Here is a 16,674-nt window from a genome sequence, read left to right as displayed (position 1 = left end):
TCTTCATTTGGTATTTGGCTACAACATTCAAGTGAGTGAACAGCAAAACTCAAGAGCCAAAGTTTCACTGCTCAGAGTTTTTCTGAGGAATGTGGGTGGGATCAGCTGCCAGTACACAACAGCACACAAAGATAATAAATTCATTTTTTCCCCAAAGACTAAATCCTCTTCTGAGATAGTAAGCGCTAAGAAGAACTGTTAAGCTGTTTAATTTAAAAGACTGGAAAGGAAAATAAGGTCACTTTGGTCCTTTGATTAAAATAAAAGCATAAAAACAAACCAAAAAAGCAACACCTTGACAATCTACCCAACCAAATTTAAAAAAAAAACAAAACTAATCCAAAAAGCCAAACAACAGTAAGGGGTTTGTGCTATCTATTCTATGATAAACATAAAGTGTTGTAAGCTGACCCAAAATCTACAGAGGCAATGCCCTCCACCTAGTTTTGAATAGTCTAAAGAGCTCTCAGATCTAAAGAAGATATTTCATTTCACTTTATGAATATAATTCAGTCCTTTACATGTCTTTAATAAGATGAAAATTCAGCAAAACACCAGCATTTAGTCACAAATTAATCCTAATCTCTCTCAAACTCCATGAGCAAGTATACAACCATCACTGATCACTTTACAATTCATTCATTTTGTCATTAACACGCAGGCAATAAATAATATTGAATTTCTTGAACATTTTCCTAATTAGAGCTGAAGCGAAAATGGTATTGCAAATTACTCTTGCTGTAAAAGGAGAAGGGATACAATTAGCTTGTCCATAAATAAATGGCCCCACCCAATTCAGGGCAAACAGCCCTGGCACATTTTGGTTTTCACACTCCGGTGTGTTTTATTCGCTGTGCTAAACTGTCTTTCATCCCTACATTGGTTTCTGGTCAAGCACAGGTGTCTGGGTCAGAACAACTTCAGAGATGTAAAGAAAAGCCCTCTCCAAGGGGATGCCAGAGATGCCCAACACCACCAACCACCAACCAGGACCCTCCATGGACAGAAGGCAGATGGCTTAGACCTCCTGAGCTGGCTGAGAGTGGGATGGGTTTGATCCTTGAACAGGGAACTGAGGTAACATTGACAATCCAGCAGGGCTTTCCCCAGCACCCCTGAATTCCAGGACAGCTCCCACCTCTGGCCACCCCAAACTGCAGCTCCTTTCAGCTGAGAAACTGAGAGTTGATCACCTATGTGTTCGTTCTTTTCTGGCAAGCCCCTCCATCACACCTGGCCAACAGTCAGGCATCCCTGAATGATGGTCCCACTGCAGGAAATGGTCCTTTCCTCATGAAGCAAATGGCAAACTGGGAAAATCCTGCGACACCAGAGCAATGTGAGCCAGCACTGCTCACCTGCCAAGAACAAACCCTTGTTCCTGAACTTCCAACCTGCTGCTTGAGGCACGGAGACATCTCAGCGAGTAGGAGGAGGGTGACTGGTGTAAGCACATCCCTCTGTGGCCTCAGAAATTCAGTGGCTTGTGGCTCATTGATGGGTGCTGGAGGTGGTTGGATGAGCAACTTTGTTAAGAGAACATCTTTGAAAACAGGCTAGAGCCACTGGCCCCCTGCAGTGCTTGGAGTAGAGCTGGACTCCATTTGCAGACAGGTAACAATGATGTCAGATAGTGACAGAGCCTGGCACCAAGGGCTGGCCCAAGGACGAGAACAGGATTAGCCCTGCAGAGGCACAGACAGCCTGTAACAACTCATAACACAACAAAAGTGTGTCCATGGATCCCTTGAGAAGATACACATTTCTATCAGGAAATGAAATGTACAGAAATGCTTGGCTATCCAAGCATTAAGTCTGTAAAATCCTAGTTATTCATTGAACAGCAGATTTTGACCTTATATGCAGAATAAGTTGTGTTCATCCATTTTTAATGCAGAACAGTCCTTGCATTCTTTCTGTGTCCCACGAGGTGCTGGGGGGCACTCTGCTCTACTCTTGGTAAAGGTCAATTAGTTAAAATTAGTCACAGCCACAGATCATAGTCACAAACCTTTCTGAGTTGGAAGGGACCCACAAGGATCATCGAGTCCAGAGCTGAAGTAAATGGCCCACACAGGCTTGAACCCACAACCTTGGTGTCATTAACACTACGCTCTAATTTAACTTTTTCTGGTTTTTCTTCTGTGTCTGTCTTGTAGGTTTTTTTCTGTTGTTTGTCTGTGGTTTTGGGTTTGTGGGTTTTTTTAAAGAAGAGGAAAATTTCTCCATGGAAGGAGATACTGAATCTTTGTGTGCAAGTAGATAAGGACAGATGGGTTACATGGTCCAGATTTCACTCTCACATGTCACATAGAGGGAGTCAATCACCAGGGATTCTGTTCCACAAATCAGAGCTTTCACAGACCCAACAAAACTTCTCTTGCCTTCACTGACTCCTGACAGTTGCTCTTTCTCAGACACCAGACGAGTGGAGATACAGCACAGAAACGAAGCAGAAGAAAACCTCAAAGATCAAGAATGTTTCTATATCTTGATTGAGAGCCACCCATATGTACTTTTTACATTCTTGGCAGGATCCTTTTCTCAGAGTGTAACCACTACCACTTTCTCTTCCCAGGGTCTCCAGATGTCACCTTCCTTCCCCACGTTCACAGTCTCCATCACCCTCACTACTGCAGCTTAACTACAGCAGCAAATTAATGAGTCGACTGTGCTTCCATCACTGCTCAGAGCTGGGTTGGACAGAAGGGACATTTTCAGTGCTGAACAGACCCCCCTCAGAAAGAAATGTAAAAAAATGCACCACTGCTCCTCCAAATACAGTCAAAGTTTCTGAATAACACAATTATGTCCCTCATTAACCGAATACTTAACTAATAATAGCAGCACCTGTACCCACTGTGCACATAAAGTCCTTCCAGTTCTAAGGACAACACACAGCATATGTTTGTGGGTCTTAATTGTAGCCAAAGATTTATTTTGTGTGGGTGCACACCTACACCTTTGCCTTGAAGTTATTCTGAATTATGGTTTGATCCCAGGTCTGCAAGTATCAGATGTGGGGTCAGAAGAGAACAAAAAATGCTACTTCCTTCTGCCCTGTCCAGGTTTCTCCCGTGTGAGGGGCACTATACTCTCTTTATGCCACCTGCAGTACTTCCCACCACCAGAGCAGACCAGGATTCTCAAACCTTGCATAGAGCTTATAATGAAGTCTTGTGGTTCCAACCTGCTCCGTAGAGACATTAGCCAAAACTCTGCCTGACTCTTTTCATAAAGAGCCAGTCTTTGGTTATACCTTGTATTTTTAACATTTCCCAAGTCCTGAATGAATATAAATGTGTGCATAAGTCTCTGGAGGAAAGCAAACCCAGCAGTTCAGACACTTGAAAGCACTCACCAACTTGGAAACTGAATCTTCCTACCAAGAACTCAGCATGGAAATACCCATTTCCTTAGCTTGAAAGTTTCTTCTGGCATCCCCTCACCCATCCCTAACTCTCACAAAACCCTGGTATTAGTAGCACAGCATTTTAAATAATCATGTGTATGCTCGCTTGAGCTCTGGAGCATCCATCCCTTCTTTGCTGAAGCTGTAGAGTGCATCAGCTGAGCAAGAAATACCTGTGGAGTCTCTGCTCATATCCTGGATGTGCTGATGCATTTCCAAGCGCAGGATAGTTCTAAATCCAAATCTGGATCCCTTAAACACAAACCAACACCATGCTTTTGAACTGTCAACTGATTCAAATGCAGCTGCTGAAAATTTAATGTCGTAGGCAAGCTGTATCACAAAGTGGCTGGAGACCACTGGTCCTGAATTATTTGAAGCAGACAGAGTGAATAATAGAAGAGGTTTCATATGGTTACACCAGTTCAGCAGAGATCAAATGCCTGTAAATGCAGCCCAATCTGCTCAAAGGCTCTTTCCTACCTTCCTGCTGGTGGAGACTGACCAACAGAGAGAACTGCCTCCCTACAGAGCTCACTCCTGCAGATACTCAGTTTTAGCTTAAACCACTTCAGTTCTGACTGGGAAAAGAGAAATATTAGCACTACCGAGCACCTAAGGCAGAACAGTAGTTTAAAGAAAAGAAAAAAAAAAAAAAACCAACGAAACAAAACTCCCACAAAGGTCACATATCTCACCCACTCCAACATATGCTGCTGCTGTGCTTGCAAGTGACAGCGAGTTTTGGTGCCCCTCCATCTCTCAAGAGCAACTGGAGGTTCCATCCCCCATGACAGCCTCTCCTGCACCAGAGCTGGCACAGGCACAGCCAAACCCCTCTTGCTGTGGACAGTTCAACCTCAACAGACTTAACAGCAAAGGTACAGAAAATGTCAGAGGCCTGACAAACGTCTGTAGGATTTATGGCACTGGTCCTTCCCATCCATTTACATCCCAGACATCTGTTTAGTTGGAGATTCATGGCTTGATGAATTCGTTTATTATTTCAGATGCATTCAAAAATAGGATAATTGACATTTTACATTGTAACTATTCACCAGCTTGACATTACCATGCATTTTAATTACCATGAATACCTAAAGTTTGGGATTGAAGAGAGAGATAAGTCATATTAAAGTCTATAGCTGTCATCCTTCAGTTCAAATTCACACACAGAACAAACCAAGACATGTCTATCAACGCTGACATTTCAACAGTATTGGTTCAAGGGGACAGGCTGATGCAGTGTTTTTAAAGAGGCTTTCACTAAATTCAAAAACAATGTTCAGTCCTCTTTAAAATAATCTTAGGTCAAGCACAGTGCCTTTGCACATTCCCTGAGCTTTGTGAAACTCGACTTCACCCAATAAAGTCAGCAGCAAGGCCACCCAAGTCCCATTAATCAGAGCTGAAGTCTCAGAAGGGCAGCTTGGCCAGACCCAGCCCCTGTGCACACAACTCCCATACAGGGATCTCCTCTCCAGGGCACTGGGGTGAGCTTGGGCTGCCAGACTGACATCAGAAATAAACCCAAACCAAAGCCCAACACTCCACTGCACCTCCCAGGGCAGGGCAGAATTTCAAAAGGGAACTCTGAATATCCTCCAATAAGGGATATGTTTGGATTTCTCCAAAGGAACACTGACTACCTGCCTCAGGCACAGGATGTTTCCATCTTGCGTTTAAATTGCCTGGAGTCAATGTTCCTTCAGTGAAATCCAAATACATCCTTTAGGAAACCCTTCAGCTTTTTCTCATTGCCAGTGTAATTCCACTCTGGATAGTTTTTTTCTCCCTCAATAACTGTTCCAAGCACAAATCCACCTCCTACTTGCTAAGTTTGGCTCCAGTTCATGCTCTGCAACAAACAATCTTTAACGATAACTTGATAACCATGCCAATTAAACATCACAAGAAAAAGATGCACATGCCCTCATCTACAGTTCGTTATTTAAAGTGGGGAAATATAATTCTGAAAATATAATTTTAACCAGCAAAATAAAGGAAATTTTTGTTGTTAAGAGTATGTTGTGCCATCATTATTAGGTTTCTCACAGAAATGTAATATTCTGGAGGTAAGTTATAAATGTATGGGAAGAGAAACACCCAGTGGTGGTTGTACTAAATTTTCCATGGAAAAGCAATTACGTCTAACAAATTCAGATATCAATTATATTGTTAGCATGTTATTAAAACATATAAATGAGTAAATATAATTAAACAAACACCAAATTTGCACTGAGAGAGACAGGAAGGGAAGAAGATCAAGGTGGCTCCTTTTAGATTAGGAGTGTAAAATTTTAATAAGACTGGAGAACAACTCTGGCTAGTCTGTGGTGTGATGAGTGGACTCTGCCATGGCCAGAATTCCAGTTTTGCCTTCAGCTTGCTCCCATGCTCACCCCACCGCTGCAGATGCACACAGGGTTCCCCTGTGTCAGAGCACTCTTACACCACTCATGTAGGGAACTCACCACCTAATTAAGCCATTGTGATGCTGGTAAGAGAATTATAAGAATAAATCATTTCAAACACACCAAAGTCTGTCTCCTGAGAAGCACAGGAGTGCGGGTCAGGAGGGGTTTATGGAGCAGGAGCACATCCCAATGCCCCAGGCCCCTGGCACCCTGCAGCCCTGCCCATCCTCCCCACTGCCCTGGCTGCCCCTGCAGCTCTGCTCCAGCATGGGCAGGGCAGGGGCTGCTGAGCCCGCCTGGGGCAGCACCGGGGTCCCTCCCTGAGCATCATTCCCCTTGAATCACTGCCTCCCCAGGCAGCAAAGGAGCTGTGCTTTCACTGCCCAGAGATGCTGATCAGGGTGAACACCTTCCTGCCCCGGGGGAAGCACGTGGAAGGGCCCCAGGAATATCCTCCTGCCTTTTCTCTTGCAATAAAGATTTATTATCCAGTGACATAATCGCAATGTTGTAGCTCCAATAGCCCTGAACTTTTAATGTTCTTTATTTTCTGCTCTAAATTCCAGGTTTGCTGTCCCTGAGCCCAGGGTGGTTCTTTTTGCTTTCAGAGCATTTTCAGACTCGTTATTATCCATTCTGCTCCCAACTTTGCTCAATAAGAGTGCAAATCACTTGTGGGCAGCAAGGTTGGTGGAGAGCAGGATAAAACATGCTCTCCAGGGCTCGCTGATTATGGCTGGAGGATGCTGTTAATGAGGATCTGACTCTCTGGGCATTGGCTGTGCTTTCACCGTGTTTGCCACCAAATGGCTAAATCATCACAGCACCAGTGAATGCAAACTGCAGGGATGGGGGCTACAGAATACTCTCTCAAGGGACATCTGGGGCTGGAATAGCAACTATAAAATCCCATGGGTTTGTATTTCCCACCTGAAGGGAAGTCTGAGAACAGCCCCATCATTTTCTAACACAAAAACCATGCAACCTTGGCATGAAAGTAACTTTAAAAATGCCGACGGAAAGCAAATGCTGCTGGTGGAAAATAGGTGAGGTTTTCCTCCTAGTCGAACTAACAATGACAAATAACCCACATTTACAAGCATTTCTTAAATAGTTTGTCAGGTAACAGCCCTGTGCATTTTGGAGTAGTGCAAATGGAGTTGTCCCACTAAATTCTTCCAGTCAGTCGGTTCAAATCTAAAACATCTCTTGCAGTCCAGATGGAAACCTCACCACCAAGTGACAGGAAAATCTGGGAGCAAAGAGGCTGTCATTGCTGCTTACATCAAGGCCAGACATAAGGTTAGCAGTTTGCTCACTTCCCAATTAATTTTTTTATAGCCACGGGCTGTCAGGTGCTCTTTGCCTCTTCCTGAGGGAAGTCCCTCCTTTCGTGGCAGCAGCTGTGATCCCCCAAAGCCCCTTGTCAGAGGCACAGACACAGCACAGCTGCAGGGCTCCAGTCCTGCTGTCACCAAAGGCTGAAGGAACAGCTCCTTTCCCAAACCAAGACTCATTTCCCCAGCTGTTTCAAACACAGGTGTGCATGGCACCAGCTGGATTAGGAAACAGAGTGGAGGTGTCTTAGCACATGCCTCGCACTCAGGCCAAAATCAAGTATTTTTTTTTCCTTTGACTATTTAGAAGACTCTAGTCCACTGGATTGAGCTATATATTTTATTAACATTTTATTTTAACATTATATATTTTATTATGTTTTATTTAAATGTTACACCAGAATCTTACACTTCCCATAGACCAAATGAAGCCTCAAATCAGCATTCTTTTGTTAATATTTGCCATGACTGTGGTGGTCTCTCTTCAGGAAAGACCTCTAGGTAAAAGCCTTTCATTATATAAAGAAAGGAAGCTGGAGAGGGATTGTTCCTGGCAGGGTGGGCAGGGCTGGCACAGGGTGCCCAGAGCAGCTGTGGCTGCCCCTGGATCCCTGGCAGTGCCCAAGGCCAGGTTGGACACTGGGGTTGGAGCAGCCTGGGACAGTGGGAGGTGTCCCTGCCATGGCAGGAGATGGAACAAAGGTCTGCAAGGTCCCCTCCACCCAGATCATTCTACAACTCTTTTCTGTGAAATTCAATCCTAAATCACATTAAATAATTTATTTAATCATCTACAGACTGCAGCTGGTACTAATTTTCTACGTGTACCTTAAACAATAAGTACAGCAGATGACAATCCTCCAACCAGATCCTCTGTGGACCTGCATGTGTTGAGACAGAGCCTAAGCAAGTCTTGCAGTGCACAGCCTCGGGAGCTTTCAGCACAAAGAAAGAGATATTTATTTCCCCTCATGCTATTTTTTGCTGCTTTGTTTGCATCACTGTCTAATGCAGTAAGAGTTGGCTAAATTGGCCATCCTAACATTATAGATAACTTGTGGAAATGCAACATATTGCCTTTCTTTAAATTGGAATGTTTTTTAAAATTAATTGGGTTCTAATAGTGACACTGTGCACTGAGTAATTGAGTGAAAATTGCTATTACACAGAGCCTGCCATCAGCACATAATTAGTGTACTCCCAGCTCCCACTCCAGGCAGGAATCTTCATCCCTGCAAGTGCTGGGGCAGGCTGGCAAAGTGGTCTCTGCAAAGCAAGGAGGCTCCCGTGCCAGCTGCCATCTCTGCTCTAAAACAGGCATTTCTTGGGGAAACAGCAGAAAGGCTGGGCTGGGACACTCCATGGCTCCCACTCCCAGGATTGCTGTGTGTGCTTCCCTCTTCCAGCCATCCCTGGAATTCCCCAGGCTTTGGTTTCCTTTACCTCTGGCCCTTCACACCTGCCCTGTGCTGTTCTAAGTGTTATTTTTGATTTTGAAATCCCATTTATCCCGAAGAAGTTGGAAGTCCCAAATGGGGAAGAAACCACATCATTTAATCTCAGCTCTTTTTGTTTTGACCAAACATGTTAATTCTAACGTAAGGATTAGTTAATTCCTGTAAGGAATTTTCATTCATCCAACTCAAAAATATCCAGCTCTGTTTCAGTTCAGGGCAGCACTCAGATATCTCAGCAAAGCTGATATTTGTTGGTACTGATCTGGAAATTACTTTTGAAATGCCTGAACCCCTTGGTCTGCATAATAATGTGTGAAGCATTAAATGAACTGTCTTTCATCCCATCAAATTCTAACAACATTCTTTAGTCATCTCCCACAGACTTCACTTTGTAACAACCAGTATTTTCCACAGAAGCAGAACAAGATGCTGTGTCCCCTCAGCACATCCCAGGTTCTGCTGGATATATTAGAGCCCCACCAAGGTCAAATTATTTGATTAGCATGTTATTATTATTGTTCAGTTTGGATGTTACTTCACTTCTTTTCCTGCCTGTGCCAGACCAGAATTTTGCCCATGTCTCAAATAAAATAATAACACTAATAACAGTAACAGTAGGAATAATAATAATAAGGCCACAAACAGATTTCATCATCTCCAAGCCCAGGAAAACAAAATGGAGTGATTTTCATGAAAAGAAAACCTAATACATTTTGGAGCACCCAGCACTTTTCTTAATGCCAAAAATACAATAGCTCAGATCACTGACCCATTTACCAAGAGTGGTATCAAATTAAATATAAGCACAGAAATGCCCTCACTCCCAAAGCACATTCTTTCCAGGTTGACACAGCAGATTAAGCACAAATTCACTTACCCCACTGTTCTATCAATACAGCAATTATTACACACAGCAGGAATTTAATCACTCTCCTGATATGCTCAGGCTGTGCCCACCACTTGTTGGGCAGAATTCCACCCCAGGCACACCAGGAACAGGTCTTGGCCCTCCCTTCCACAGCCTGCTCTGTCGGCAACCAAGGTTCGCAGAAAGATTTTAATCATTCCATAAAGCCCAGTAAAAGGAAATTTCAGTATGGACAAGCACACCCCTGCAGTCTGTGTGGAAAATTTTACTCTGCCAGCAGACAAATAGAATATAGATATGAACCCTAAGAATAAGAGTGTCATTTAGTTCTTTCACTTATCCAAAAAAGTCTCTTCAGCAAATAATCACCTGTAAGAGCAATTAAAACTCCAGATAACTAATGAACATATATGCCCCTTACATAGCTACATAGTCAAGTGTTCTGGTCTCATTTTCAGATCAGATTTGTTTCTAATCCTTCAACATCTGAAGAGATTTAGGAAACTCATATATATAAGTTTTTATGGAGAAAAGATCACCGCCCCTTAAAATCACTGGATGTCATCTGTGTGGAACCATATGGAGGTATGTCTGTTTTCATTTCCAGCACCCTGAGGTCCCCAAACAATGAGAAAAGATTGTGTTTCTAAATGTGGAGTTTCCTATGTAGTCAGAAATAGTAAAAAAAAAAAAGAAAATCCTCAGAAAAAAAGGGAATTCTTAACTTCCAGCATGATAAATATGTCATTATGAGAGTGGTAACCAGGATTTGTACCCGTTCATCTACTCTTAATCATTTCTGCTTATTATCACAAAAGAAAAAAGTTCTGTAGATAATAACTACAGAAACTCAGCCCAGGGCTGGGGGTATGGCCCAGGGCTGTCTCCCAGGGAAAAGACCAGCGGCACAAAAACCACCTTAAAGTTTTAAATACAAACACTGAAGCTTTTCCTGGTGTAAATTATTGACTCTGAAGAGCTTCAACAGCTGCAGAGCAGACTCAGTGTAGTGAAATTCTGCCAAGTGAGACCCACTGAAATGCTAACCAATAAATATAGATTTATCAAATCACAGCTGAAGAATTACTGTTTTTGACAAAGTGATTATGCCGATGCTTGATCTTGAAGCAGACACCTCTGCAAGGAGCACGTGCCAGCACTGCTTTTGCTTGGCAGTCCTGCTGGTTGTTCTCTCCCCACTGGGCCTGTCTCCTGTTTTGGGGTTTACAACAGGTCATTTCTGCTCAAGCACAGAGCTTGCAAGTCCCTGGTAAAACTCTGCTCTGCTTGGCTGTGTTCTAACAACATCTCATCTTATTTGCGTGGAAGCTACTGCAGTATTCTGTGTCTCTCGGAAATAGAACCCTTCTCATTTTTCCTTTTGATTCTGCAGGTAGGATTTGAGCAGTGGAACTGTGGGATACAAAAAGCATCCCTCAGACCGAGAGAGAGAGAGAGAGAGAGACCCTGACTGCAAAGCAGAGGTGCAAAGCCCAGCTCCTGCTGCAAGAGTTCTGCAAGAGCCTGCTCTGCTTTCCAACGTGGTGTTAATTAAAACACCATATTAAAGTTGCTCTGGAGAGTCAGTTAATTGATTATAGATATCCTTTCAGAATGAGCTTTAGAGGCTATATTGCATTTCATAATAATGACTGGAAAAATTTAAGGTGCCTATCTGGTAAAAATATGCATATATATGTATCCATGAATATGAAAACCATCCTAAATGCATTACCATAGCTGCTGTTTATGAAATAGGAGCCACTTGAAATGGTAAAATAATGAAAATCCAAGTGCAAATCAAGCCTTGCTCCTCTTTATGCAGTTCTGAAAGGTACATCGTCAGTGTATCAATCTTCCCCCTATAAACACTTAGAAGTGCAGATCCATAATCAGTAATGACTTGTGGAAATTCTGAAGTAGCCCTCCTGAGTGCATCCTTCTGTAACTATGCCTTGGGGCCATGATAATCAGCGTGAGCAGCAGAGAACAGATTTAAGAGCTTTAATCTTGAAGCTGATTTATATTCTTGTACTCATGTACAGTTCCTCCCCAGGTTTGCATCACCCTGTGCTAGAGTGCCACAGGAAAGCATTTCTCCAGAATTCCCACCAGAGAACCCCTCTATTTCCAAGAGCACCTTCCAAAATTGTATCAAGGAGCAGAGGACACTCTGAAGACACTCTTGACTTCTTTTATCCTCCTCATTTCCCTGAGAGGTTGCCCTGAGACCATACTCACATAATTCTTTCACTACAAAAGAGGGGGTGGGGGGAACCATCACTGCACAATAATTTCTAATAAATCACTCATGAATCCATCAACTTAATCTTCATTACAATCTATTGCTACAAAAATTTCTACAGTCTGACAAAAGACTTACTGAGTATAAAGATTTGCCTGAGGGGCTGAATGTAATCAGAGAGGGACAGAATAAAAACACAACTGGCTTGTTAGTACTGCTATATATAAACACATGGGGAACTCCTAATAACAGGGAACTCATGGGAAAAGATGGATTTCTCTTACTTGCTTTTCCCAGGACAGCAAGACCTTGCCACCTTCAATTCATTTTTCACAGGGATATTCCCACAGATTTGGGTGAGACATCTGGTTTGGGCTGTGGAAAGTTTGTATTCCTCAACACCTGCTTTTTGCAAAGTCCAGGAGAATTTAATACAGTTAATCAGGGAGACTGGATAATGATCAAATTATCTGAAACTGCAAAATTACTTTTTCCTTATTCCTTCATTAAAAATACCCCACAAAAAAATCCAAACCCAGAACAACAGAGCTACAGACAGGTGGATAATAAATCCTGCTGGTGCTTTTGTGAAGTCTCTCTTCCCTTCTCTAAGTTCCACTCCCTGACCAGAGAGTGAAGAACAGAAAAGCTGCTCCTGACTGACAGATCAGTCTGGAAAAGCAGCACGATACTTCATTCTCGAGTACCTGAGGACTTAGATTTGTGGGGTTTTTACCTTATTTCATGTCCCGTCTTTTTAACCTGACAAATACAGCAAAATGTTTGTTTTGTAGCCCATACTCTATTTGCAGCATGGAATGACTCCTATATTGACTGCACTGGAATAATCCCAGCCCCAGGAATCACAGGCAGGGGCTGAGTCACAGTGAATCCCAGTTGGTACAAATGCCTGGGAATGTCATTTGCTGTCACAGAGTAATGGGGCCGTGGGTTTCTCCATTTGGACCAAATGCACAGTGAGCTCACTGCTGCTGGGGACACAGGGCAGTGACTCAGTGATGTGGCTGTAGCCCTGTCTCCTCCATTGCTCATGCTGTGCTGCCTTCCCAACACCTCTGGAAAACCCTTTGCCCCCCAGAAGCCCTCCTGCTCACACCACTGTGCACTGAGCTAATTGCACTCATTAACCCTGCAGAACCTTGGATTGGGGAACAGTGCTGATGTTGGAGAGATGTTGGAGCTGCTTCACCGAGGGAGAGATCCCACAGCAGAGGGTGGGGAAAAGCTGGAGCATCCCTTGGCCACACTGAACCTAACCACAGACATTCGGCCTTGCAAGTGAATTACACACAGTGTGCAGCTAATTTTAATCCTGCACAAAGTGGGAGACTGGTCTTTTCACAGCACAAAGTGGGAGGCAGCATGAATGAGGCTGCAACAAACAATGGAAACTGGAGAATGGGAAATAGTGTTTATCAGGAGGAAACAGGGAAAGCAAGAAAACAAAATTCAAGTGCCTGGAGAATGAGGCTGCCTGAAGCAGGCTACTTTTATTCTGACTCCTTTCTGTTGCATAAACATCAGAGTCTATCTTGGTTTTTCACTGCTGCTGACTCGGAGGGACAGACACTCCACATCAGTTGTAGCTTTGGGGGATAAATTGCCAGCTAAAACACATTCTGCAACACGCTGGAGAGCAAGAAGTAATGATGATTTCCCTCCTGCCCGCTGCCACACAGGCCCAGCTCTCCCCTGGTGTTCTTACCACGCAATGTCAGCAGGGCAGCTGCCAGTTCTGGGCTGTCCTACAGCTCTGGTGACAAGGTTCATTTTCCAAATGGACTTACAGCTGATCAGTTATTTGCAAGTGACCACTCTGTTCACAGGCCTGTACCACAGAGAGAATTACATCCACTGAAGTATTTTTATTATGCACAAAATGGGCCAATACATTAACATTCACACAGACACTTGAGTTGGCACATGTAAAGCCAAACAGATTTTTCCTTAGATTTAGCTCTCAAATTCTGCTTGCCCCATCCTTTAAATTCCATTGATTTCTTCTCCCACTCAATCTACTCTACCACTTCCTGAATGTTTCAGTTAAGGAAACAAAAAAAACACTGTTGACGTTTTCACACATCTGAACTTTCTACAACTTCCTTTGTAAAAATGTTCAACTTCTTCCTCCTCCAATTTTTATTTTCTCAGATCCTGTGCTGTGTGCCAAGTCTCAGCTGTGGCTGCCCAGCTCTGGGGCCAGGCAGGTTTCGTGTCCTTCACTGGCATCCATCTCTGTCTGCAGTTCTGATCAGCTCCCCCCTTCCCCCTCACTCATTATCTTGCCATGGATTGAGCATTGCTTGGAATACATCATCTCATTGCTATCTGTCAGCCTGGGCTGCCTTCTGCTGAAGACATATGGAGAGGCATTCTTTCTCCTTGAGGGGTGACCAAGCAGACAAGGTTTTGGGAGCAAACTCTCCTCAATAAAAACAAGAATTGCACGGCTCCAGAGCAAGCTCAGGGAGCCCGACCGCAGGAAATTGCACGAGCCTGGACAAAAGTATTTCTCCCTGCTGACCCAAACAAAGTTTGCTGGGGCTGATGATTAATATTGCTCCTTAAAACAGTTTTTTCACCATCAGTTCCTGCTAATGAAGTTGGCCTGCAGGAGTGGAGCTGCCCAGGGCAGCAGAGTTCTGCCTGCAGTTGGAACGTGTCTCCTCCAGAGACAGCCAGAGTTCAGGAATTCAACAAACTGATCCAGCCAGCTGCTAATCCGCTCCTCAAGATACCACAGTCACGTAAGATAACATTCAGAATTCCATTAACCTAGGAGTTTTCAACCACTTTTCCCTTCTTCCTCACAAATAAAAGTAAATGAGATCAAGTTTTTCCTCGTGTGTTCTTCTCACCACCTTTGTTGTGCTTCAGGTCTGTTCCTTGTCTGATTCATTAAAGTGCCTTGATGCACAACGGATTAAGTACTTAAATAAATAGTTCCCTTTTCCTCTAAATTGCAAAAGTGATTTCAATTTTTTAAGCTGTTTGCAGGAAACATTTTTAAAAGATAAACATCCCATTCTATGTGCAAATATAGAATATTTTTTCATGGTCTAACTTTCCATAAAAAAAGGTCTATAAGGAAAAAATTGTGAAAAAGGAAAAAATATTTTGCATTCTTGCTTTGAAAGACATTGCAGTAGTTTCAGACCCAATGGAGACAAGGTTGAGCTCCTCAGAGCCAGACTGGCAGCTCAGCCTCATGTTTTTAATCACCCAGTGCAGAAAAAGGGTTCTGCTGCAGGGGACAGTACCAATTGTGTGGACTGAGAGCACCCTTGGGAGGAAAAAGGAGCAGCTCTCCCACTGAGTTCACCACAGGCCCAGGTACCAGGATGGATCACTCCCACGCCAGCAGGAATCTCTTGCCTGGCAGAGTCTGTCTGTAGAAACAATACAGGAATATTTGCTTGGACACTGCTTATTTCAGTATGAAACACGCTGGCCAAACATTTCCCTTATGTTATTTTCATGCCCCAGGGCAGTCTCAGATGGGGATTGATGTCATTTTCTTGAAATATTTGCTGTAAAATAAAAGCTGCTTGTTTTTCAGCCAAGGAAATCCAGCCTGGGAAATACAGAGAGGCTGAACTTGGCATTTTCTCCCATGGGCAGCAGATCCTGGCCCTGGCTGCACTTCCCAGCTGGGTTTGCCCTGCGGCCCTGCCACAGCTCCAGAGCCACATGTGTGATTTCTGAGTGCTTGGAGCCTCAGGTAGAAGCCAATCACTCTGGGCTCCCTGCAGAGCTAAAAAAGAGAAACCAGCACCTCAAACAGTACTTCAGCCCATGGGAACTACTGACCAGACTTTTTGCTACCACCTTCACAAAGACTCCTGATTTGGGAGACTTATAAAGGTGCTTAAGGTTAAAATCCCCAAAATTAAATCCCCAAAGCCAGCCCAAAACAAGCACCAGAGAAGTCAGCATTAGGCCCCTGTGACCACAGAGGCAGCTCTTTGTTGAAATAAATCTCTCCACATAAATCTATAAGAACAGTCAATAGGAATCATTGGATAAAGATCCAATTTCCCCTTTTATAATCCCAACTGAAGTTAAATCTCTTCTTTAAATTTACCCTCCCTTGCTGCTGGTGTCCCAGCTAATTGCATTGTCCCTGATAAAAGCTGGTTCCTGCCCCTGCTGGGCTCAGGGCAGCTCCAGGGCCCCACATCCTTGCTCTGGGCACAGACAACCTCATGCATCCCAGCTCAGGGGATGCAGGGCACACATCCGCTGGCTGCTTTCAGCTGACAGGTTCCAGACACAGCCAAGCACTTCATATTTCAAAAATATAACACCAAAATGTACTCTGGAATGAGTTATAGGTGCACTTGAAGCCTCACAATTCCATCTGCATCTGCTCAGTGCTGTTGGCCAACAGGATTTTGTCAGTCCTTCCTCGCTGTCTCCAGCAGGCACTGCCACTGTCAAAGCACCTCTGTGCTTTGGGGTGTCCTCAGCAGCCAAACTAGGGATGAGAACAATTCCTCACCACTTTCTCTAAAGATGAGGTTTTTAAAAAAAGTGACAAATTCTCACCTGTTAGAAAATGTTGGAATTTTAAATGTATCAGTAGCCTACACCCGCACATTTCATTTCAAAAGGCCCCTAAAACACCTAAAGAAGCATTTCTAAGTGTTAGTAGTGAGAGACAGAACCCTGAGAATGAAGGGATGAAGGAAACTTTTTTTCCCTGATAGCCTGAGGAATGAGCTGTCCATATTGCAGGGAGAAAATGAAACTCCAGGATGGGAAATGCAAAGTAGATTTGTAAGTGCATTAAAGGAATTCTGAGTCTATCTCAGGTGAAGGAACACAAATAATGATTAGGAAAAAAAACCAAAGCTCTTGGCTTGAGCATGTGAAAGTAAGCAGTAATTCCACACGGTACATCTGAGGGTGTTTCTG

This window comes from Catharus ustulatus, chromosome 11, assembly GCF_009819885.2.
Source record: "Catharus ustulatus isolate bCatUst1 chromosome 11, bCatUst1.pri.v2, whole genome shotgun sequence".
Classification (NCBI taxonomy): Eukaryota; Metazoa; Chordata; class Aves; order Passeriformes; family Turdidae; genus Catharus; species Catharus ustulatus.
Note: the sequence above shows the minus strand (reverse complement) of the source record.